The sequence below is a fragment of the Lissotriton helveticus genome, chromosome 1_2 (genome assembly GCF_964261635.1).
Source record: "Lissotriton helveticus chromosome 1_2, aLisHel1.1, whole genome shotgun sequence".
In the NCBI taxonomy this organism is placed as follows: Eukaryota; Metazoa; Chordata; class Amphibia; order Caudata; family Salamandridae; genus Lissotriton; species Lissotriton helveticus.
In genome coordinates, this window is record NC_136058.1 from 132,107,904 (window position 1) to 132,135,480 (window position 27,577).

At 38.9% G+C, this 27,577-nt stretch overlaps 1 protein-coding gene across 1 annotated transcript in view; it reads right to left on the reverse strand.

Annotated features, from left to right (window-relative positions):
• C8A (complement C8 alpha chain) overlaps window positions 1-27,577 on the reverse strand; it is a 438,546-nt gene that overhangs the window by 290,428 nt on the left and 120,541 nt on the right. The gene's annotated exons all lie outside the window — the stretch shown is intronic.

The following is a 27,577-nucleotide window of genomic DNA, read 5'->3' on the forward strand; positions in this document are numbered from 1 at the left end:
TAATTTGAAATGTTGTCAGTGATTTTATCTGTGATGTCATATAACATGTCATGAGTGATGTACTAGGTGTCATCACATGCAGAGCATGGCAAGGGCGCAAGTAAGGGTTACTTCAGTTAATTATAACTGGTAAATTGCAGTGTTTTTTCAGTTTAAAACTTTACATTTGAATTGTAATTTGTACCTAACTACAACGCCACTTTAACATTTGGCATTTTTTTATGTATGGTAAAATATTGATAGCAATCCTACCTATAATGTCACTTTAACTTTTGTTTTTTCAGTGAATTTCTCAGCTTTTTTAATGTAGAGTAACAATATACAGATATGTCATTTTAAATAATGCAGACCTACTGGCTTTGTTGAAGGGTCAGAACCCCAAAGTATAAAAGGATGACACATTGGCTTTGGCAAGGGGCCAGCAGATTAACCTATATAAAGCAGATTTATTCAAAAAGTCACCAAAATAATTTATCAATAATCATATTCCAAAGTACTCCTTATAAATACACACGTTACAAAGCACAATAATTATTGTCACACAAATATTGAACCTAAACATTTTATTTCAAACAACCATAAACTTGTGTTTGAGTCTTTCTTTAACATTCGTCAGAGTGCAAAATACAGCCATAGATCCACCCACAAGATACCCGCTGTCAAACTGAAAACAATACAGCTGCAGTGCATAGTGCTTTAGAAATGATGGTAAGTTCTCCTGGGGTCATGCATTCCATGACCCAGGAGATGATACGTTTTTTAACATTCCTGGGGGGCTGCTGTGCTCCTTGCAGCCCCCACAACACTTACATTAATGGTTAGTAGTGCCCCTGGCTCACATTGGGGCACCACAAATATTTAAATATTACAAAAATACCATGCAAGGCATCAAGGGGTGCTCCAGTAAGAGTGCAATGAATGCAGTGATTTTTTAAGGAACAGCCTCACCTCTTTAGTTTTGTAGCAGCGAGAACACAATCTATTTTCTTTCTTTATATTTTTAACTAATTGCAGCATGGGGAGCTCTCTCCTGTACTGCCTTGCATATTTATGTTTTTTTCTGGGGCCCCAGTCCCTTCCAGTGCACCCACATCTGTAATTTCGTTTAAATAATGGCAGTGAGGGGAGCCCACTCCCACACTGCCTTGTCTTTTTTCTTTTTTTATGTCTTGGTGTCCTGGCCCTACCCGGGGCATTCAGAGCCTTCTTTTAAAAAAAAAAAATAAGTGGCAGCATGTGGAGTCCACTCTCACTTTGCCAAGTCGACTTCCTGTCTGTCTAGCACAGTCCATGCTACATGGGAGAACAAGAGCAGGAGGGAACACCCCAATGGGGTGTGTACAGTGGTGGTCCCCAGCATACTTCTTCATCACTGTCCCTGGGATAGAGTCCTGGGACTCAGGTGAGATTGTCTCCCCGGGGACAGATAAAATTCAGAGAGAGGGTTCCACACACACCCACAAAATTAATATATATATATATATTCACTGAAAAAACCATGGGTTATAGACCATATATAGTTAGGAATTAGCATTTACAAAACCTTATTTTACTCACACAAAACAATTGAAATTCCATATATAGTTAGTTGTACTAACTATATATCGCGCACCCGCAATTCACTGCTGATCATGTCACATCATTCATGACATGGTCAGTGACATCACTGATGACATCACTGATGACATCTCAAATGACATCACTGATGACATCACTGATGACATCTCAAATGACATCACTGATGACATCACTGATGACATCTCATTTGACATTACTGATCACATCACTGATGACATCATTCATGTGATAATACGATGAACCTCTTCAGACTCTAATATAACCTTAGGTACACTCAGTGTAAACAGACACTCACAGACTGTCACTCATCCATGGAGATACTCACACACCTAGTCAGTCATGCAAAGAATCAATCACACCTCCATTTCCTCAACTATACAGTTATACACACCTTACTTATTCAAACATATACTAACACATATTTACTCTCTTTTACAATCCCTGATACAAGTTCACAATGATCCATACAGCCACTCACACATTCACTGGCTCTTATGCACAGTTATTTATATATGCCAACTCTCACATGTACTGTGTTTTACATATGTACTTACTTTGACATGTAGCACTGAGATATCCATTCACTCACCAATGCACTCATGCACACAGTCAACCGCCCATACAGCTGTTTCCACATGCACTTTTGAACCCATACATCTAGTGAATCAACTGCTCACACATCTATGCACAGAGTCATACACCTCCCAGCCACCCACACACACACTCAGTCTCCCATACAAATACTTGGGCAACCAATCAATAACCCATATAGTTACTCATATAGCTACTGATCAACACATGCAGCAGTTTACAGAACAACAGACATAATGATGCACAAATTAAGACAGTTTAGTCACTAACCCATGCACTCAGTGACACACATTTAATCACTCACTCATACAGTCAGTCATGCACCTACTAAATCCTTCGTCAAGACACTTATACATCCACTCATTCTTCAATATGTAAGACATATTTTAACTTTACAGAAACATACAGTCACTGGATGTTGTCATCAGTGATGTCATCAGTGATGTCATTTGAGATGTCATCAGTGATGTCATCAGTGATGTCACTGACCATGTCATGAATGATGTAATATGTGACATGATCAGCAGTGGATTGCGGGTGCGCGATATATAGTTAGTACAACTAACTATATATGGAATTTCAATGGTTTTGTGTGAGTAAAATAAGGTTTTGTAAATGCTAATTCCTAACTATATATGGTCTATAACCCATGGTTTTTTCAGTGAATTTTCAAGGTTTTGTAAATGCTAATTCCTAACTATATATGGTCTATAACCTATGGTTTTTTCAGTGAATTTCATTGGTTTTTTAAAAGCTAATATCTATAGCTGTAAAATGTATTCTTCTTTAAATCAAAAAATATATTTTATATGTTTATTAATAATTTTTTTTTTATTATTATGTTTTGGTTCGCTCCCGGTTCGCGAACCGGGTAGCTTCCCGTTAGCTCAATTTGGTGGCGCGACTCGGTACGCGAACCGGTAAACGTTCCGTTTGCGCAACTGCCACGTTAGAAATCAACATCGTGACGCGTCGCGAAAGCGCGACGTATCGCATTGTCGCGTAATGCGTCTTATGATGCGCCGCGTTAGTGCACCCGGAAGTGCTCCGGTACGCGAACCGAGGCGCGAAGCGCAGCTCCCCGGAAGCGATCCGGGGAGCGTCGCGTAAGCGCGACGTATCGCGTTGCCGCGTAATGCGTCTTATGACGCGCCGCGTTAGCGCACCCGGAAGTGCTCCGGAGCGCGAACCGAGGCGCGAAGCGCAGCTCCCCGGAAGCGATCCGGGCGCGGCCCGCAGCGCGTAACATAAGCGTAACAGGTCATGTGACTTGTTAATAAAACTTTTCATTGGTTCATTTCACTTTTGGTTTCCTAATGATGTAAGGCTAGGTCATGTGACCTAAAAATAACACTTTTCATTGGTTTAGAACTAATTTTTTTTCCAAAATGATGAAAGCCCCCACCTTTTTTCTCACTCTGACTTTCAACTTTGTGAAAGGAAGACCTATTTTGCTGAGTAGAAAATGGCTTCAGTAGTAGCTGCAGCTGGTGCACCCCCACCACCACCACCACCACCAAGTAAGAGAGGACCACCTCCACAGTTCCTTCCCAACACAGAGGAGGAAGAGGACCAAGAAGAGGAAGAGGAAGTACAGCCAAGCCAGTTTTTACGTGAGGAGCCCCGGATATCTCACCGCAAAAATAGTTTTATTTGGCAGTTTTTTTCTTTTCCTCAAGGACAAAAAAAAGTGAATGCTCGCTATGTGACATGCCTCATATGCAAAGAAGATTTATCTAGAGGCACAGATAAGAAGTATAGTTACGGCAACTATACTATGCATCGTCATATGCAGAGGTGGCATCCAGTAAATTACAGCAGGGCAGAGATGCGTGACCTCCAAGACAACCCCCCAACTCCTGTGGCCAGGACATCGGCACAGGTAACTCTGTCGGGGCCAGAGGCACGGGAAACAGTGCCAAACATCCAAGAAACATTTGTGCACATGAAGATAGTGTGTATTTATTGTGGTAACCTACTCTCATGTGCCAATATGAGTATTAATTTGATAAACAGAGCATATGAAAACCACAAGTGCTCAAAACGCCCCAAAAAATAAAAAAAATTTGCTCCTGTTGAGCCCTTTCTGATTTCTGTTTTTCGTTGTTTCCCCCCAAAAAAACCAAAAAAAACATAAAATTGTTCAAAAAACACAAAAAAAACAAAAAATGTTCAGAAAAATAAAAAAAATATATAAAACAACAAAAACATAAAAATAAAAGTTCTTTTCAGAACTACCTCCCCTTTATAAAAAAATTGCTAGAATGTTTAGCACTCTGGCAACCTCTATTTCTTTTGGTTCGCTTCCCGGTTCGCTCCCCGGTACGCGAACCGGGAGCGAACCCAAAAAAAAAAAAAAAAAAAAGAAGAGTAAGTATGAGGGAAGTAAACAGAGAGTAATGTTAAAAGAAAGACAGCTATAGGGACTAAAGCAGAGATACTGTTTAATAGATCTATTTACCGAAGAAAAGATGGAAGAGGGTATAATTGTGAAAAACAAAATAGATAAGGAAGTGAAAGAAAAAAAGGAGAGTAGAAGAATAACAAAGAAGAGTTTCTTAGAGAATATGAGTGAATGTTCAAAATAAGATTAAAACATGTGGAATAACAGAGAGAAAAAACAGAAAGCAGAAAAGAAGAAGTAACAGAAAAGGAATAATTGAAACAGCAAAGAAATGTAAATAACATAGGGGCATATTATCAACATAGGCAATAAAAGTTTTGCAGCTTTTATCGGCAGAAATGTGTCGCTAAAGCCGCTTTTGCGGCAGAAAACTGCCGCTAAAACCGCTTTTGCAGCAGTTTTCTGCCGATAAAAACAGCAATAATTTTATTGGCTGTGTTCATAATATGCCCCTTAGTGTGCTTCAACTACACAGAGAAAGCATAATGAACAAGTAGTGAAAGAGTGATCAGTCAGAGACAGTGAGAGTAATAGAGACGGAGTGAGTGAACAAGAGTGAGGAACTATGAGAAGAGAGGGACTGAGAAAAGGAGTGGAAGGAGTAGAGTAAGTAAGTAAGTAATAGAGAAAGGAATGAGGGAAGTAGCAAAGGCAGGAAAGTGAGGGTTAAAGAAATGAAGCAGTGGAACTAATAGTAGTTAAATGTGATAGAAATGTAATGAAAAGAGTACAAAACATTTACCTTATAATTGTCGTTAACTTAGTCACTTGTTATTTTTATACTTTCAATCTGTGAAAGAGAGAACAAACATTTGAAAAATATTAAAACATGTATTTAAAAATTAGAAAAGACAAGGGAAAAGATTCAAGGACAAACAGTTTTTCAACAACTTTGACACTTACAGAAGCCTCTGCTTCTCCAGGCCCCCTACACAGTCCTAAAGGTATACATTTTAAACTAACAGTATCTTGATGCAGATGAAGTGAGGCCTATCTTGGAACATGGTGCATCTTTTGCACTGCTGTTGTCTCACAAAAGTGACGCAATGGCAGGGCAAAAGAGGTGCACAATCATCATAAAACTGTTCCTAACATTTTAAATGATTGTTTCAGGATGGCAATAAGGTGTGTCCTATCCAGACGTTGGTTTCAGGTGAGGCCTACTCAGGGTTGCAGATGAAATTTAGGCTTGTTGAAGAGTACAGAGGAGATAATACATGTGCAGGCCTACCAATAAAGTTCAGACCTCCTCTGTTTCCCTGGACAGGCCTAAACTTCATCTGCACAATGTGATTCGTAATGTTAGGAAACACAGGTAATGTATTTGAAAAACGTGCAATTTCTTTTGCTCATTTCACAATCACATCACTTGTGTTTCCTTTGGTTAGGTATCTCATTGTGCAGATGTAGTCCAGCATATGAAAGAGTACGCACTGCATGCAACAACTTTGACACTTACTGAAGCCTCAGCTTCTCCATGCCCCCGACACAGTCCTAATTATATACATTCTAAACTGACGGTATCTTGCTGGAAATGAACTGAGGCCTATCTTGCAACATGGTGCATCTTTTACACAAAAGTGACGGAACAGCGGCGCAAAAGAGGCACACAGCCTTCATAAAACTGCCCTTAACATTTTAAATGATTGTTTCTAGATGCTGATAAGGTGTAACCTATCCACAGATTTGTTTCAGGTAAGTCCTACTCAGGGTTGCAGATGAAATTTAGGCTTGTTGAAGAGTATAGAGGAGATAATACATGTGCAGGCCTACCAACAAAGTGAGTCATGTCCACTGCACTCTTGAACAAATGTCAGACCTCCTCTGTCTCCTGGAACAGGCCTAAACCTCATCTACACAATGTGATGTGTAATGTTAGGAAACACAGGTAATGTAATTGAAAAACGTGCAATTTCTTTTGCTCATTCCACAATCACATCACCTGTGTTTCCTTTGCTTAGGTATCTCATTGTGGAAATGTAGTCTATCATATGAAAGACTACGTAGAATGTGAGCACTGTATGCAACAACTTTGACACTTACAGAAGCCTCAGCTTCTCCATACCTCCTACACAGTTCTAAATGTACATCATAAATACAAAAAGTACAGAATTAATTATACATGTTAAATGGTTTATTTTTGCTGTTCTCAGAATGTATCAAATTTCACTAAAAACAGTGACTTGAAGGTATTCATCATATAACAGCGGGGAAAAAAAACCACAATCAAAATGATTGTGTTTAAAAAACCCATATAACATAATCAATCAGAAATCAGAACTCCTCAAAAGTAACTTACTTTCCATGACGTCGAAGGATGTCCTATGAACAGCTTACACTCTGTTGTGCTGTTTTTGGGCCCGATTCACAGAATGAACTTAAGACTCAATCCTAAACTTACTACTATTTTGGTATTCACAGAATGCACTTACTACTTTTGCCATTCACAGAATGAACTTACTACTTTTGGTATTCACAGAAGTTAGGATTTTGTCTTAAGTTTGTCTTAAGACAAACTTAAGACAGACTTAAGACAGACTTAAGACAGACTTAAGACAAAATCCTAATTTCTGTGAATACCAAAAGTAGTAAGTTCATTCTGTGAATGCCAAAAGTAGTAAGTGCATTCTGTGAATACCAAAATAGTAGTAAGTTTAGGATTGAGTCTTAAGTTCATTCTGTGAATCGGGCCCTTTATTTTCAGCCCGCCACTTTCTGAAAGAAAACCTCCATCGTTTTGAAAAATATGTTACATACAATAAATGACTTCTCGCTCTCTACCACACGTTTCCACAAGGCCAAATCATGTAAGAGCCATTTATAACTCTTTGAATTCTTGTAAGCAAATCCCGTCATTTTGTATTTCCGCAACTTTCAGAAAGAAAACGTTCAAGATCACTTTCACATTCCTGGACTAGTAATATCTTACCCTTCTTGCTCACTCATGTTCTACATTTCCTATGACACTGATACTGCTTACTATGAAGCAGACTTACACTACCTCTATGACTACTACAATTATTTAATTCTCTACATCACTTTTAATCACAAAGCAATATAAAACAGCAGATAAAATTATATCAACCCCTAGAATCATTATACGCCAGTTACCTACCCTAAATTCTCTTTTCTGAAAACAGAAAGTAAGAATATTTTTAAGTAAAAAGGCAACATTGTATCGTAGTCAAATGGGAATAATTTCCGAAACAGCACATTTTTTTACATTTTCAATAAGCTGTGTAATAAGCGGATCTTGTCAAATGACCATCATGCCATATAATAGCTGCAGTTACAAATGTTCTTCCTAAAATCAACGACTGTGTAGCCACAACATTTGTAATTAAAGTTGAAGACTTACTTTCATCAGGTTTATATAGTTGGATTTTTAAAATGACATTATAATCAAAAGTTTGGACAAATAATCTAGACAGCATTGCAGACTTACATTACCTCTACTCCATGTTTTGATTGGCTGCTTGAATTAGCTTATAAAAAGAAACAGTTTTTCTGAACTCATTCAAAGTGCAGTTATTTTTCCATGACGTCAAGTGTTATGGTAAGAACACCGTTTGCTTTGGGAAATACTCTGTTGTCCTTCAACTAATCTGTGCCCACCACTTTCTGTAAGAAAATCTTCTTTTTTTCCAGGAACTATTTAAAACTCAAAAATAACTTTTGACTCTGTACTACACTTATCCTCAAGGCCAAATCGTGTAGGAGCCATTAGAACCTCTTGAAATTCCTCAGAGCAAATCCCGAGATTCCTTCTCTAAAATTTTGGTTTTAAAAACACCAGGTAAGAATTTTTAAGGTCAAAAGGCAATTTTTTTTTGAAAGTTAAAACAGAATCGTTGCAGAATGACCAGCCATTTCTAGACTTTAAATAAGCTGTGTAATGTCCTGATGTTATTGAAGGACCGTCATGATATATAATTGCTGCAGTTACAAAAGTCCTTCCTGATATTGACAACTGCGAAGCCACAAAATTTTTAATTAAAGTTGTCAATTTTGTTCCATCAGGCCTACATCGTTGGAACATTAAAATGACATACTGGCCATATGTTCGTATAAATAATGTTGACATCATTTCAGATTTACATTGGCTACACTCCATGTTGTGATCAGCTGCTTTTACTAGCTTATTAAAGGACACTGATTTACTGTCTGGCAGAGTTAAATATATAAATCTTTCTGAGTCTACACTAGTCGTACTTGATACCCTACAGTTCTTGCAGTCATGCTGCCATTGATAAGAAAGCCCAAACAGGTGATCTACATCTACACCTTCAGCATGCAATACATCAAGCATATACATTAAAAACTCCTGACAATCTTGCTGAATATTTTGAGAGAATTGTGTTTGACCTGAACATCTGTCTAACAGATTTCGAATTTCAGACACACTTTCTATTTTTGTTCTATCAGTGCTACATTTCTCTAACACAGAATTTAACAAACTGCAAAATCTTTGATCCGAATTGACCACAATCTCTTCTTTTACATTTTCTAGAGAAAACAAAACATTAACCACTACATTAGCATAGCAGTTGACACCAGAACTGTTTTCAAATTGAAAACCAGCAACATCTTCAACAGAATCCTTTTTCTTTCTGCTTATAATTTCAGGTTCATCGACTTTTCGTCTTTTTGCTACAACCTCCCTAGTATTGGTCACATTTCTTCGTTTCCGGCCTACCACACGTTTCTCAAACAAAGGATATTGAGGCAAATGTGGCGCATACTCTCTTCTTAACCTATTGTATTCCTTAACACAATCTAGATCCGCACAAATGTTTGTGACATCACACTCAATCAAGTACAATCCCGATAAAGTTCTAACTCGTGACAATGCCACATATGCTATACCCTCCTTGAACACAGAACTGCCAATATTCACCAATGCACTGTCTACACTTAAACCTTGCGATTTATGGATTGTCACCGCATATGCCAAGCAAACAGGAAACTGCTTACGGCGAACATATAAGTCTTTTACAAGCAAAAATCTAGCAGAACAACGACCAATTAGCTGTACTTCCTCAATGCCATCAAATTTAATTTAAAAAAATTCAATTCCATCTCTATTTCTGTATTTCACAAAATCAACAACATTACCCATTGATCCATTTACCAGACCTCTTTCAACATGTAAATTCCTTCTTAAAATTATACGGCAATTTAAGCACACATTCAGAGTCTTTTCAAAACCTGCAGTTTTAGATATAGTCTTCTCTAATGAATCCAATTTTGTTTTCAAATTCTCAGACAAAATAATTGTTGATCCCATATGCCCTACTCTGTCAATAGCTTCCAGTTTCACAATCTCTTGGTTTTCTAAATGCAACATTTTGTTGTTGAAGATGGCACATTCTGCAAGAGTTGGCATCAAACATATTCCAGATTTCTTCTCAGTAATTTTCTGAAAAATATTCTCAGGCACAACGTCTTGTTCTGGATATAAATTTGACAGTAATCGTGCATGTAAAGCTTCTTTCCCATGCTCGGTCACTTTTCCAATTCTAACATCTTGTAGAATATTCTTGTAATCTTCATCCTTCGCCTGACGCATATTTTCATGCAGTTCAGCATAATTGAAGTTTAACCATATATTGACGTTGCCAATGCTCCCTAGGCACTTCCTGGTATCTTCATGCGTGAGCATTTTGAACACAGGTTGTCCTTTCACTGGTGTCAGCTGCAGAAGATCTCCGAAAACAATGATGTGTTTGCCACCAAATAACACATCATACTCTGTTTTAAGAACTTCTTGCATTCTCAAATGCACAAAGGCAAGCATGACATTGGAAACCATGCTTACTTCGTCAATGATAAGAAGTTTCATTTTCCTCAAGACTCTTGAAACTTCACAACAAGCATCTCCAGATAACTTGTGGTATTGTAATTTGTTATCATGCTCCACTGGCAGCATCAGTAGACGATGCAAAGTAATACCTTTAATGTTATGTGCTGCCAGTCCAGTTGGAGCGGTGACAACACGAGACAGCGATGACTCAGTCCTTTTCTGCAAATAACATGAAATTGCTTTAATGAGGAAACTTTTTCCAGTTCCCGCTTCTCCACTCACGTACAGTCGGACAGGCTTCAACGACGTACATGAGCACTCTTTCTTCTCATGACTTAATCCATGATCAATTTGGTTGGTAACCTCGTCATATATTTTCCTCTGCTCAACGTTGAGTTGTCTTTCCAAGTCTTCTAAGTTAACCGCATCCTCCTGAGCATGTGCCATGGCTCTTTTCACTTCATTCATGGCAGTGGCAGCTTCATTTTCGATAACAGGTCCTCCTAGTGGATCCTGACTCAATGAAACAGAACTCTGACTGTCCTGGGAACTGTCTCTGGCAATCTCGGCTGCAATCGCTGCTTCATGCTCGATTTCCGCATTCAACATTTCTAGATATTTGGGAAAAACAGGACATTCTATGGTCTCCTTGGCGGCAGTGAAAGAGTCTTGGTAACAGAGGAAATCTCCAAGCAGTTCCTCTTCTGCACGCCAAGGCTTAAAAAGTAGCAAAAGTGCTAAATAGAAAAACTCCTTTTTTTCAGGAGATTCGCCACTCAATTTTCGATGGTTTACCAAGTGGCATTTTCTTTGCTTGACCAGACATCCCTCACTTCCAATTACAGCATACACTCCTTTATCAATATCTTCTTTGATGTTCCTCTTGAATATGCAATTTTGTAGAACCTCATGCAGACAAACATTCTCGAGGTGACTGCTTCGATTTGGATAATATGTATCCAACATGTTGGTCTTCAAAATATCGGTACTGTTCGGCTCCTTTTCTGCCAAATACTCAATTTCCCGCACAGGTTTCAGAACTCGATTACGCATTGCAGCAAGACCAAGACTCGCCCAAACGATACTCCTGGATTTGGCATAGAGACTTGCTGAAGACAACCGGTCAGAACATTCGTAAGCTCCGATTTCTCGATGTGACAACATCTTCAGACTGAAACTGTACAACTTCTTGCTGAGGCTCTTTTCATGGGAAATGTCCTCCCACATATCCTTCAATTCTGTCTTTTCTTTTTTGGTGATGTAAGATGTCACATACCGAGCCACAGCCATACAGTTATCAGCCACAAACTGTATATCCATGTTAGCATTCCACATGGACAAAATCACTGGGTTGTAGTCGTTGATGTACTTGGACTCTTCGTTCCTTTTCAAATTGTATGTGTTTTTAGGTGATTTCTTCATCACATTATGTCGCAGCGAAGACATCAAACTGTTTACTCTTCCTTTAGAAATCACCGGTCGTGGAAAGCCGAAACGACATTTGGTGTAGAACTTGTCCTTGTTTCTAAATTTACGACGACAGTACTTTCCACAACGATGGCTTTGGAAACGTAGAACTTGATCTGTTCCAAATTTAGGTGCATCCTTGATCCACAGCAGCATATGTATATGAAGAGCAACTCTTGCTTGGTACTCCTTTCTCCAGAAGAAATCCAACACATCTCCAAGAGGTGGATTCTTATTATTCATGATGAAAGACATCATAGCTTCAAATCTATGATTGAAGTACCTGCATACATTCACTGGATCCAAAGAGTACAGTTCTCCGGGTGTCTTGAATTCGATATTTTCAATGTTTCCATTTGCCTCTCGTAGAAATTCAAGTAAGTCTTCCCAGCCATACTCGGCACAGCTCAGAGTGAGGAACCATGTGGGAGTTCCTAAGTTCCTCAGCATACATTTTAAATCACCATGACGACGGTACCAGTACTCATTAGTACCACGCTGACACGCCATAAGATTAATCAGGTGACAATCCAAAATACTGTCTTGCACATTGACTTTATCCATAAAGTCACTTGCAGAGATGTTTTGCATCTGTATACCACTTTTCAAGATGTGGTTCACTGCATATGACAGTCCAGACAGATCGCTTTCAAACAGGAGATGAAACAAATAGGGAATACATTGTCGAAACCTAGCATCTTCTGCATACAATCGTAAAGTCCGGTATTCAGAAGCAGGAATTTGATGAGGTCGCTCATCATATCTTCCTCCTTGACCAGTTGGAAATAGCTGTGGGAAACACCGAGCTTCCAAACTTTCCTCCCAAACACTAATGGGACTCCCTTTGGCTTGTTTCATTTGAAACAACTCAATAGCATTCCCCATGACTTCCTTGGAATGCAAAGGATGAACACTATAATGTTCATATATTTCTTCACTTTTAGAGGGTTCTACTTTCTCAATTTGACCAGCACACAAATTGCTATCCTCTTCTTCACTTACTTCCTCTTCTGCAACATATACATTCTTATAGTACTTATTATTTTTTTTCAAATACAATGTTGCCTTTTTGACTTTCCTAACATCCACTAAATCTTGCCATATTTTCTTACTCTTTGTCGGAACCCCATTAACTAAGATAACCAGAGGTTCCTCTTCCACTTTTTCTACTCCAATTGTATTAATGTTTTTCTTCAAATCTAGAGGCAAATAAACAACTCTTCCCTTTAATCCTCTCTGTAAATCTGATGGAGGCAATTTCCCTGTCTTTGGCTCCATTCTTACAATAGCCTGAAAGGGATGGATACTTTGAATCAAAATAGATTCATAAGTATTTAAATCCTTCAATTCAGAAGGAATCTCAACCAATTCCAGATTATTATGAACCGCTCTAGCAGGCATCTGGTTTTGATTTAATTTGTTACAACAATAAGTACACACACGTTGATCTGATCCCAAATCAAAACAATTTTCTACCATCAAGTATGTTGCAAAATCCTTCCATTCACTATTATTTTCCCTTTCACTTTTTGCATATAAATCCACTAACTTAGTCTGATTCTTATAATAAGTGCGTCGACAACACACACAAGTGAAATTAGGCCTCTCACTTGATTTCACCTGAAACGTGGCAATTTCCTTCTGAAAATGATCTGTACTGGAAACCTGTACACTATCTTCCACATTACCCTCTTCTTCTGGGTCAATTTCAACATTCTCCTCTTTACTTCCAAAGTAACAAAACTCAATTTCTTCACAAATATTCTTCACATCTATTTCAGAACCATGCAAAAGAGCAGCGCATAATTGTTTAAGCATAATTGCTGGACTCTTAGCATAATACAACATTCTAACTAATTTCCTCACTTTATTATGATGCACTGCTAGCATCCTGAAATGATGAAAAACACTCTGGCATACTCTCCTGGAAAGACAAGCCAGTGAATGACCATGCAAACCTGTCACTTCTCTCACTCTGCAAGGATCTAATTCTTGCAACAACATCATTTTCTGCTTCAAACTTTTCTTATTAAATGTCCGTACAAAATCACAAAGCAAATTGATGGAATCCTGTCGTACACTGCAAATACTACTACACTTCCAGGTGTACACAGGACCCTTAGGACGTCTTCCTAAAACCTCATTACCTAACACCTCTTCTGTCTCTGTTGTCACAAGTTTTTCTTTTTCAACTGGACAACTATCTTTCACCTCATAAGCTCGACCACTGGTGTCAACTGCATGCACCAAATCATTATCCTGGAAATAACTCTCCTCATTAAAAAATGCCTCACAACTTGAACTATGCATCCATTCTCCAGAAAAAACTTCACAAAAATTACTACGATTAACTATTCTCTTCCATCTACTATTTCTTTTGAAATCATAAATTGCCTTGTATAGCTTCCTAATTCTATTGATTATCAAAATAAATAACTTTCGTTTAATTTCAAATGCCTGATCAATAACTTTCTCAACTTTTTTTTTCTCTTATAAAAAACCACTTTCTGTTGACCTTTCTTAATATTTTTTAACAAATTGCCAATTATCCTGTTGCGGAACATTCGTTTACGGCCAGACCTCTTCTGTGTCCGTGGACAGGCCTAAACCTCATCTGCACAATGTCATTCGTAAACTTAGAAAACACAGGTGATGTAATTGAAAAATGTGGAGTTTCTTTTCCTCATTTCACAATCACATCACCTGTGTTTCCTTTGCTTAGGTATCTCATAGTGCAGATGGAGTCTAGCATATCAAAGAGTACACAGAATTTCAGCAGTGTATACAACAATTTTGACATTTACAGAAGATTTCATGTGGCACGGGACTTTACAGCATGACACATCTGCCTAGATGCATCAAGTTGTAAATATGTCGCCACATAGCAAATCTTTTGCACCGCCGCTGCGTCACAAAAATGACGCACAAAGACGCAAAAGAGGCATACACCTATCATAAATCTGTCCCTAACATTTTAAATGATTGATTCAGGATGACAATAAGGTGTGGCCTATCCAGAGGTTTGTTTAAGGTGAGGCCTACTCAGGGTTGCAGATGAAATTTACGCTTGTTGAAGAGTACAGAGGAGATAATATATGTGAAGGCCCACCAATGAAGTAAGTCATATCCACTTCACTCTTGAACAAAGGCTAGACCTCTTCTGTGTCCGTGGACAGACCTAAACCTCATCTGCACAATGTCATTCGTAAACTTAGGAAACACAGGTGATGTAATTGAAAAATGTGGAGTTTCTTTTCCTCATTTCACAATCACATCACCTGTGTTTCCTTTGCTTAGGTATCTCATAGTGCAGATGGAGTCTAGCATATCAAAGAGTACACTGAAGTTCAGCAGTGTATACAACAATTTTGACATTTACAGAAAATTCAGCTTCTTATCTTGTTGGAGATGAAGTGAGGCCTGTCTTGCAACATGGTGCATCTTTTGCATCACTGCTGCATCGGTTTCATGTGGCACGGGACTTTACAGCATGACACATCTGCCTAGATGCATCAAGTTGTAAATATGTCACAACATAGCAAATCTTTTGCACCGCCGCTGCGTCACAAAAGTGACGCACAGGGGCGCAAAAGAGGCACACACCTATCATAAATTTTAAAATGATTGATTCAGGATGACGAAAAGGTGTCGCCTATCCAGAGGTTTGTTTGAGGTGAGGCCTACTCAGGGTTGCAGATGAAATTCATGCTTGTTGAAGAGTACAGAGGAGATAATACATGTAAAGGCCTACCAATGAAGTAAGTCATGTCCACTTCACTCTTGAACAAAGGCCAGACCTCTTCTGTGTCCGTGGACAGGCCTAAACCTCATCTGCACAATGTCATTCGTAAACTTAGAAAACACAGGTGATGTAATTGAAAAATGTGGAGTTTCTTTTCCTCATTTCACAATCACATCACCTGTGTTTCCTTTGCTTAGGTATCTCATAGTGCAGATGGAGTCTAGCATATCAAAGAGTACACAGAAGTTCAGCAGTGTATACAACAATTTTGACATTTACAGAAGATTCCGCTTCTTATCTTGTTGGAGATGAAGTGAGGCCTGTCTTGTAACATGGTGCATCTTTTCCATCACTGCTGCATCGGTTTCATGTGGCACGGGACTTTACAGCATGACACATCTGCCTAGATGCATCAAGTTCTAAATATGTCGCCACATAGCAAATCTTTTGCACCGCCGCTGCGTCACAAAAATGACGCACAGAGACGCAAAAGAGGCATACACCTATCATAAATCTGTCCCTAACATTTTAAATGATTGATTCAGGATGACAATAAGGTGTGGCCTATCCAGAGGTTTGTTTAAGGTGAGGCCTACTCAGGGTTGCAGATGAAATTTACGCTTGTTGAAGAGTACAGAGGAGATAATATATGTGAAGGCCTACCAATGAAGTAAGTCATATCCACTTCACTTTTGAACAAAGGCCAGACCTCTTCTGTGTCCGTGGACAGACCTAAACCTCATCTGCACAATGTCATTCGTAAACTTAGGAAACACAGGTGATGTAATTGAAAAATGTGGAGTTTCTTTTCCTCATTTCACAATCACATCACCTGTGTTTCCTTTGCTTAGGTATCTCATAGTGCAGATGGAGTCTAGCATATCAAAGACTACGCAGAAGGTGAGAACTGTATGGAACATGGCTATGTAAGTCAAATAATCAAAATCTAAATTTGCCAAGCACACATGGGGGTGTATTTACAAGGACCTTCCACCACGAGGAAATGTCTTTAATTAAAACGGGACAAATAACATCAAAGGGACTCAAATGCCTTTTAAATATACCCCAAGCAACCTATGAAACTGTAGCACTACATATCAAGAAACCTAATTGATTTCAAAAATCGTTTTTAAACACATCATCTAAATCAATTATATACCTACATTCAAGGGGAAATGACTTAAAATGGCCTAAGACACATGAAAGCGTTTTTTTAAGGCCCTTGCACCATTTTTGGGTCGCTTTTAACATGGCTATGTTAGTCAAATAATTAAAATCTAAATTTGCCAAGCACAGATGGGGGCATATTTACAAGGACCTTGCACCACGGGGAAAGGTCTTAAATTAAAATGGGAAAAATAACATCAGAGAGACTCAAATGCCTTATAAATATGCCCCAAGCAACCTATGAAACTCTAGCACTACATATCCAGAAACCTAATTGATGTCAAAAAACGTTTTAAAACACATCATCTAAATCAATTATATACCTACATTCATCGGGAAGTGACTTAAAATGCCCTAAGACACATGAAAGCGTTTTTTTTAAACCCTTGCTCCATTTTTAGATCACTTTTAACATGGCTATGTAAGTCAAATAATCAAGATCTAAATTTGCCAAGCACAGATGGGGGCGTATTTACAAGGACCTTGCACCACAGGGAAAGGTCTTAAATTAAAATGGGAAAAATAACATCAGAGAGACTCAAAGGCCTTATAAATATGCCCCAAGCAACCTATGAAGCTCTAGCAGTACATAGCAAGAAACCTAATTGTTTTCATAAATCGTTTTTAAACACATCATCTAAATCAATTATATACCTACATTCAAGGGAAAATGACTTAAAATGGCCTAAGACACATGAAAGCGTTTTTTTAAGGCCCTTGCAACATTTTTGGGTCACTTTTAACATGGCTATGTTAGTCAAAGAATAAAAATCTAAATTTGCCAAGCACAAATGGGGGCATATTTGCAAGGAGCTTGCACCACGGGGAAAGGTCTTAAATTAAAATGGGAAAAATTACATCAAAGGAACTCAAAAGCCTTGAAAATATGCCCCAAGCAACCTATGAAACTCTAGCAGTACATATCAAGAAACCTAATTGATTTCAAAAAACGTTTTTAAACACATCTTGTAAACCAATCATATTCATACATTCATGGGGAAGTGAGTTAAAATACCCTAAGACACATGAAAGCATTTTTGTAAGACCCTTGCACTATTTTTGCGTCACTTTTAACATGGCTATGTAACACAAAGAAACAAAATCTATTTGTAAAACACTTGACACAAAGCAACATTTTAAATACACAACTTTCTTCATAATTTTCTCCCTAAACCATACTATTCTCTATCTAAATTAAATGAATCTTTTCTCACCTTAGCAAATACTTTATGAGTTTCAAAACAGTCTCAGAAATACACCAATTTGTCTTTAGCAGAGCAAAAGGTATGCACTCCAGAGTCTGCAGCCATAAAAAGCACAGAAAAGCTGTAATTCATCACACATATCTCTCATGTCACCCAATCAAAACTCTTCCCTCACTTTTTTCAAATCAACACCCTTCCCCCCTCTGCCCTTTCTGCCTTTTTTGCATAGCAACCACCTCCTGAAAGACCTCTGATGTTTGCAAGTTCACACAACAATGTTTCAATTGAACTCTGAACTCTCAGTGCACCTGCATATCCAGTGCAATCTTTCATAAAATGATTTTTTCTTGACCATTCAAATTACATCTTTCAAAGAACTCATCCATGCACCCTAACTTTCTGTTTTCTGCAATCAAAATCCACCAATCACTGCTACTGCTTCCTTAACACAGAAACTCCACAGTTTTTTTCATTTTAAACTCTTATTTTTTCAACTGCCATTTCATTGCCACACTTCATCTGACTGCAGCAGAACCTTCTCTCACCATGTTTTCTGTCTGGATTGTTGGACATAGTTACATCTACTGGGCTCAGAGGTATGCTGATAACAGAAATTTACCTAACCTCAATTTACAAAATGTGGAAATTAAGTGGATTGGCAACAGAGGATTAAAATATCACCAATTGATACCATTGGTGAAAACCTTTATGCAATTGCCTAAACCTGACCTGTTAATTTTGCACTGTGGAGGTAATGACTTGGGCACTTTGACTGGGGTAGGTCTGGAAATGCTTTTAAAGGACACCTTTGAGCAATTGATGGCACTTTTTCCTCAAACTGCCTTGGTATATTCAAATATATGCCAAAGACAGAAATGGAGGTGGTCGAACCAATTTTGTCCACAAATTGAGAAGTCGAGGAAGCATGTAAACAAATCTGTTTCAGCTTACATGAGAGACCATGGAATGGGCTCCATGTACAACAATAACTTGCGTTACTACATGCAAGATATCTACAGAGGAGATGGAGTTCACTTCTCAGATGAAGGGAACAGAATTTTCATTTTGAATTTAAGACTGTGCATTGGTACCTACTTATAAGTACCTAAATGTACCATAAACCCAAAAGCTCTTCTCAGAGCTACCCTACATCTGATCACTCACAATTATTATTTTACTCTAACTTTTTTCACTAATTTTCAAAAAAGTACGCTCCCCGGAGCGCTACCCGGTACGCGCACCGGAAGCTAACCGCGCGAAATTTAAAAAAAAAATGTTTTTTTTTCGCACATATGGGCCTCCTCAGCCACCCTCAGAAAACCTAGGGGGTCAAGATACGTCTACCGTGACCCCTTCTAGCCATTCTGAACATTATTTGCCCTCCATCTTGTATTTTAATTCGACCGAAACACAAAATGGTGGACTCCCGTAACGCTGCCGGTTCGCGTACCGGGGCGCTCACCGGGAAGCGCTCCATTAAAAAAGGTGGGAAAGTAATTTACAGAAGAAACCCTGGAGACAATGTCACCAAATATAGATTAACTCATACTACATACCAATCCCTACCATTTTCACAAATTTGGTTGGAATTCCATTTAGCCATTTAGCCTGTAGACCTCTCTAAATACCCTGAGGTAAATTACTTCACAAAACACATCTGAAGTGTTGGAATTGACAACCAATTAAAATGTTACTTTCATTTTCTACTTTTTTTACCTGACATTTGATTGGTTATGTACCTGAATATATATAAAAAAAGAGAGAGAAACACAGCCATTTTGACTACTACTTCCTGAACTACATTGCAAGATCATTTTCACTCACAACTTAAACTTGTTTTTAAAAGGTAAGATATTATTTTATAAATTTGAAAACATTTTCAGATAGTTATATACTATCCCTCTGTAAGAGTTAGACATTGAGAAAGGCTTGTTTATTATAATTATGGATTGATTTAGGTTTCTGTGGTATAATTATGAATTTACATAGGCTTTTTCACAGGCACTTTTTAATAGTACTACTTCATGCCTCAAAAGTACCTGTCTGAACTTAAACCCAACAGTGCCCTATCTCTACTGATATATTTATTTTTTATTCAAATTTCAGCACAAAAATGCAAGGAGAACAGAACGTTTCCTTTGAAATTGTCCTAGACATGAATAATGAGGAAATAATTGAACCGATTGACTTGGAATTCATGGATGAATCACGAGACCATGAACTTCTACAATGTGTAGAATCTGTGGATTATTTACTTCATTATGATGACGGTCAAATGTGGGAAGTTATGTTCACTCAACAAGAGGACATATCGGACAGTCAAATGTTAGACGTTCTATTAAATTTTGAAAAAGAATCAGAAAAATAAAATTATATTTAATATTAAAAAATTGTTTGAGTCTTTAATTATTTTTATATGTAATTCATAAACTAGTACCAAATTGATTATAATGTAAAGTCAGACTTATAGTATACTGTGCACAATTCCAAAAATACATTTTTATTTAATAATCATTAATACTGCTACTTAAATAAAAAAAAAAAAAAAAACAACAAAAAGAACAATCAATAAACATACAATATTTCAAAATATAATAGTCTATCATTCTTTTTTCCTTATAGTACGCTCCCCGGACCGCTTCCCGGTGCGCGTACCGGGCGCTCCCCACGCAAAAAAAACAAAAAAATCGTTGTTTTTTTTTGCCCCGCGGGGCCCTTTTAAAGCCTCCACATGAAACCTAGGGGGTCAGGGAGGATCTACTATGCCCCCTTATGGTAATTTCCCCCTTTGTTTTGGCCTCCTCTTGTCTCTCGATCCTACCGAGAGACAAGATGGCGGCCGCTCCGGACTGTTTAGAATGTTGACAGACACCGGAGAGCCAATCAGCTTCGCTTCGCAAAGTTCCGTTACGCGTCAAGTACGCGAACCGGGGCGCTGCCCGGAGCGCGCTTACAGATATATATATATTTTTTGAATGTTAATTTCTCAAAATCCACTGGAGCACATATCTTGAGACCTAGCAAAGGCACATCGGGCTAACAGTCCCTACAATTTTGCCAAGTTTCGTGCACATCCATTCAGCCGTTCGGGCTAAAAGTGGGGCCAACCGCCCTATGGAAATTAACATGGGAAAAACGCGTTTTGGGACCCCCCTTTTTTCTCGGCCCCCCCTTGACGAACCCCCCCCCAAAATTTTCAGGGGCTGCTCAGAAACAAAATGTTCCATTTTCCTGAAAATTTCAGCCAATTCCGTCCACAAACGCCAAAGTTATTAGACATAGAATTTTCAAAAATCCCATAGAGAAAAAATCCTAACTATATATACCTACTGGCGACCGCCAGTAGGTAATATATATATATATATATATATATATATATATATATATATATATATATATATATATATATATATATATATATATATATATTCTGCTCCAACAGTTGTCCACCTTTAAGTAGCACAGTAGCACACGACCAGCAGCTTGGTTTATGTGTAGGTAGGGATGGGGATCTGCCTGTAGGAGCCACTCCGTAATGGATTTGCCTGACGCGTTTCGTAGCTCCATATGCTTCTCTTCAGAGGCTTTAACGGAAGCGGCATGTGCAACCGCTGACCCACTTCACCATTTTCCATATAACACACCCACCAATGGGAGGCTCAGATGAAACTGTGTATTATGGGAAGTGTAGTGCAGAGAGCACACAATCAAGTCCTGTATGTACCCTGCAAGTGGGCCCGTCCTCGATCCTGTATACGCCTGCTGTTTCACTTACGTGACCCCCAAGAATTACGGGGTGGTGCATACTCCGCGGCTGTACGGCCGCGTGTTATATTCTGCTCCAAATGTTGTCCCCAATGGGGGGGTAGAGTGGTGGTCCCCAGCAAACTTCTTCATCACTGTCCCTGGAATAGAGTCCTGGGACTCAGGTGAGATGGTGTCCCTGGGGGCAGATAAAATTCAGAGAGAGGGTTCCACACACCCACAAAATTAAGATATATATATATATATATATATTACCTACTGGCGGTCGCCAGTAGGTAGTTATAGTTAGGATTGTTTTCCATAGGGGAATCGCAACATTCTATTGGGAATAACTTTGGCGCCGGTTGAGGAATCTGCCTGAAATTTTCCTCAAATTTGCCTCGCGTCTCTCCGCTCTTTCCCTGAAAGTTTGGGGGGGATTCGTCAATCGGGGGCTGAGATAAAAGGGGGTCCCAAAACGTGTTTTCCCCATGTTAATTTCCATAGGGCGCTCAAACTCACTTTTAGCTCGTACGGCTGAATGGATTTTCACCAAACTTGGCAAAATTGTAGGGACTGGTAGCCCGATGTGCCTTTGCTATGTCTCAAGATATGTGCTCCAGAGGATTTTGAGTAATTTGGGTTTAAAAAAATATATATATCTATAGCGCACCGGGCGCGCTACGCGACTTGCGCACGGAAAGCTGATTGGCTCTCGGGTGTCTGTAAACATTCGAAACAGTCCGCAGCGGCCGCCATCTTGTGTCTCGGTAGGATCGAGACACAAGAGGTGGCAAAAAACAAAGGGGGAAATGACCAAAAGGGGGCAGGGTACACCCCCCCTGACCCCCGAGGTTTGATGTGGGGGCCATAAAAGGGTCCCGCGGGACAACGTTTTCTTTTTTTTTCGATTTTCGCGGGGGGAGCACCTGGTACGCACACCGGGGAGCGTACAGGGGAGCGTACCCTAAGGAAAAAAAATTGACAGAGATTCTTCAAAGATATAGGTTTATTTTTTATAAAGTAAAGGTAGTTCTAAAAGGAACTGTTTTTTTTCTTCTTTTTGTTGTTTTATATTTTTTTATGTTTTTTTGAACATTTTGTACTTTTTTTGGCTTTTCTGAACACTTTTATATTTTTTGTATTTTTTTATGGGGAGAAACAAAAAACAGGGAATTGTAAATGGCTCAACTGGAGCAAAAAAAAAATCAGGAAAAATTAGGGTTTTCTTGGACACTTACGGTTATCACCAGCAACCATGATAAGTTCGATACAATGCTCACCATAGCAAAGTGTCTTGTTACAATATTTGCTCACGATTTTGTAATCGGCAAACTTAGGTTGAATAGTAGCCAATGTGTCTCTTGCCCCCGGACCCGATGGAGTGGGTTGTTTTGATGTTGAGGGTCTAGACGTTGATGGGAGTAGCTTACTGCAGAGGTCCCTTAACTCTGCATTAGAATAATTGTTTGGATGCAAACGCATCATGTGGCGAATCATGGTATGATCATGAGTGATGTCACTGACCATGTCATGAGTGATGTAATATGTGACGTCATCAGCAGTGCATTGCACGCGCAAGTTATAGTGAGTCCAACTAACTATAACGTGGGAATTTCAATGGTTTTATGCGAGTAAAACTTCCAGCTAACTATAACTGGTGTGAAACCTATGGTTTTTTCAGTGAATTTAATAGGTTTTTAAATGCTAATTCCTAACTATAACTGGTGTGAAACCTATGGTTTTTTCAGTGAATATATATATATATATATAAAACCTACCGCTGGCAACAGCACATTACATGCTGACAGCGGACATCCAGTTTCTCTAAAGAAAAGTATCCCCTACGGGGAACTTTTGCGCCTTAAACGCAATTGCTCCCAAGACCAGGATTTCATGAAATGTGCTGGTGAGAGTATTGAGAGATTCAAATAGAGGGAATATGACAGTGCCCTTCTAACCAGGACTCTCAACAAAGTGTCTAAAATTCCATGTCATCAACTATTGACTAATGCCAGAGCTGTAGCAAGACAAAGCAAAGATGAAGGAAAGTTCCGTCTAATTACATCATTTTCCGAGGTTGTCAGTTTTTTAAAAAACATCCTTAAGAAGAACTGGCATGTTCTGAAAACTGATCCTATTATTGGACAAAGACATTCCCCCAGGCCCTCTAGTTACTTTTAAGAAGGCCAGATCCATTAAGGACCGATTGGTACATAGTCATCTTGACATCCCCAAAAAGAAAGATCACACCTTGAAAGACATGAGAGGATTCTTCCCGTGTGGGAAGTGCAAGGCTTGTGCATTTAGTAAGAGGGTGTTAGGCTATGAGGTGCCAGGATTCAAAGAGCGTAAGAAAATATCTAAATTCATCACCTGTCAAACATCATATGTTGTCTATTGCTTGATCTGTCCGTGCAATCTCAAATACATCGGGAGTACGGTGAACGGTGTCAAGCTAAGAATTTTGGAACATATGCGGGCCTTATCAAACAAGGATATGAAATCACCAGTAGCCAGGCATTATGCCATAAAACATAAAAGTGACAGGGATGCCTTGCAATACTTTGGCATTGATCATGTGCCTGACCACGAGAGAGGGGGTGACAGATTGACTAAACTCAGACGTCTGGAATCGAGATTTATAATTGATCTCCACACAAAGACTCCCAAAGGCCTTAACAGTGGGGAGGAGCTTGCTGTACAGTTGGGAAAATGAACCTTGCTTTTGTCTTCTTGACTATACTGTACAACATTAGTGCATCCCCTTCTAGCTGCTAATTTTTTCTATGACTAAGGGAAGAGCCGATAGATGGCTTAATTAGGAGGTACACCTGGCGGCCCATGTTGGAGCCGCCTATGCCGATCCACGGCAAGATTCATTGTTACACAGGTTGTGCAATAGTTAATCAAGTGTATAATCATGTTCATTTAATTACTGATTTAATGTGATTTATGGACTCGCAATGCATGTTAATTGAATACATATGCATCTTAAATTGTAAATACATTGTATCTTTGCACTCTGTAAGATGGCGTTCACCGATGCCTGATGGTGAGCAGTCCAACCTCTCTTTCCCTTATTCTTTTACGTGTTGGGTCCCTTTAAAATAAGCTTCCGTGTTTCACTGCTGTGAACACATTGAGAAAGGGGTTTCCCGAAACGCGTCTGTGTGAAGCGTTAATTGTAAAATAAATCAAATCTTGTGATAAAACCACCCCGTGAGTGCCGCTTACTTCCTTCCTGGCTGGGAAGGGGGGGGCTTTGGAGCAACAATATATATATATATATATATATACCAAAGATCCCTTCCGTTCTCTCCAAAGGAAAAAATACACAGGTACAAACTCCTCTTCTGTTGCTGTGCCAAGTTTATTCCAACTCACTTCATGTCATGACGTGTTTCGGTCACCTCATGTGACCGTGATCACATAACGAAACACCCTCAGATTAACTGTTTAAATCACCCAGAATGTGTCACATGACACTTACTTCAATAGACATGATAAAAAAACTATGTTGAGATGATAAATGCATTCACAGTTGTTAAAATGATTTTTTGGTAACAACCTTGTTCCATGATTGTGTACAATATGTTATTATAATGTATAAATTACATTGCATTTGGAGAGTCCGATACATCACATATATTACTGCATAATGTGTATTGTAATGCTTACTCAATACTATGAAATTAATATTGACCAGACTATAATTATTATATACCAAAAATCTAAAATAATTGTCCATCATAAAGTGCTGTTGGTCCTAAAAAGTCTGATATCAGTGCTATGTGCTTGAAAGTGCTCATGCATATACCTCCAAATACATATATGTAAGTGTTGTCCTCCTTTAATACATTAGATTGATTATTCCGGTCAGCGTTTGGAACTTGGTGCATAAATATTAAGCCATATTATTTGTCATTCATGATAATATAGCTTCCCGCTTAGTTAGATATAGCAGTGACATTTGACTACATGATACGACCCAGGTCTCGACAACTAGTTATGAATGCTTACCCAGTAAGCATTGTTATGTGTTGTTTAAAATTTCTGAACCTATTACATATATATACATACATACATACATACATATATATTCCTAAATAAATATTTATACATATAAATACATTCGTAAATACATAGAAAAATGGTGTGCAAAATACCAGTGATACAAAACTCCTTTTATATGTACCTCAAATGTTGGTATACTACAGAAAGTTATGTAGGTCCTCATTATTGTTGAGACCCAGTGGTGTTGCACTGTCTAACTCAACAATCATGTGTGATTCCAATTGGCGGAGCATTCTTTCTCTGTTGCCTCCTCGCCTAAGTGTTGGTATGGCATCAATCACAAAATATTTGAGACATTCCAAGTCATTGTGATGTTCAGACTTGAAATGTCTTGCCACTTGGTATGTGGCATATGAGTTTACTATTGCTCAAAGGTGTTGGAGAATTCTAACATGCACCTGCAAATTAGTGCTCCCCACATAGCGAAAGCCACAGGTGCACTCCAGAACGTAAACTACAAATTCAGTCCTACAGTTGTAATTACCTTTAATTGTCACCAAGGTAGGTTTAAATGGTGTAGAGAAGTGTGTTGTGTTGATGCCGAATTTACAAGCCCTTCATGATAAACATTTAACCCCTTCCACGTGGGGCTAATTCCCCCGCAGTGCGGGGGGCGGGGGCTGCACGTGGCACAGCGCCGCGTTGCCCGTGACATGTCCAGCTCGTCATGCTGCAGAGTGGAGCTGTGCTCATGACGAGCTGGGCTCCGACCACTCCCCTTGATCGCCTGCAAAGGCGGGGAATTAGCCGCACGTGGGCGGGCCGCTGTAGTTTTGACAAGCTGAGCTTGTCATGAGCACAGCTCCACTGTGCCTCATGACGAGCTGAGCTCGTCATAAGCATAGAAGGGGTTAAAAAACAACTTTCTTGGGTTTTAGCCATGTTGTTGGTTGGCTGGGCAATCGACCAATTGTTGTTATTTGTTGCCCTCAGTTGTCTTTCTTGTCGATTGTATGTAGTTATAAGTCTGACTGTAGTGTCATCTGTCTCAATAGGTGGTTTGGGTATCTAATTGTTGTCACTTCTATTTTTTTTTTGTACTAGGAGGGTCTCTCTAGGTTTTTCATTAGCTTTGTTCAGTGCTAGTCTTAATATTTTATCATTATAGCCTGAAGTAAGAATCTTTCCCTAGCTTCCTTTTGACATTTTTTAAGATCTGCACTGGTACTGCAGATACGTTGAAGTCTAAGGAATTCACCATAAGTGATGCTATTTATGAGATGTTTTGGATGAAAACTCCTAGCATGCAGCATGGAGTTGCCGGCTGTATGTTTTCGATGCAGGGCAGTCTCTAGTTTCTTATTGGAGACATATACTTTAACATCCAGGAATTCTATAGACTGGTCACCTACATGTGATGTGATATTTAAGTTCACGTTGTTCTTATTAATCTCATTGATGAAATTTAGTGCACTTTATGTGCTGCCTTTCCATATAATGAACACATCGTCTATAAATCTCAGCCAATAAATAACATGTGCATTATAGAGCTCACAGTGGATTTTTCTCAGAACCTGTTCCTTCCTCCAGCCCACATGTAAACATGCCTAGCTGGGGGAGAAACAGGTTCCCATCGGTACCCCCTCTTCTGTCTGAAAATCTCTTTGCCAAAAAGAAAGAAGTTATTATGTAGACACCACTTAATAAGATCTAAGAGCATGGATTTATGGCTGTAGATGTTAATTGGTCTTGTACTTAAAAAATGCTTCACAGCTGTCAACCCCACATGGTTGTGTATAACAATGTTATGTCTAGTGTTGTAAAAAATAAACTTTCTGTCCATTCAACTTGTCTGATTT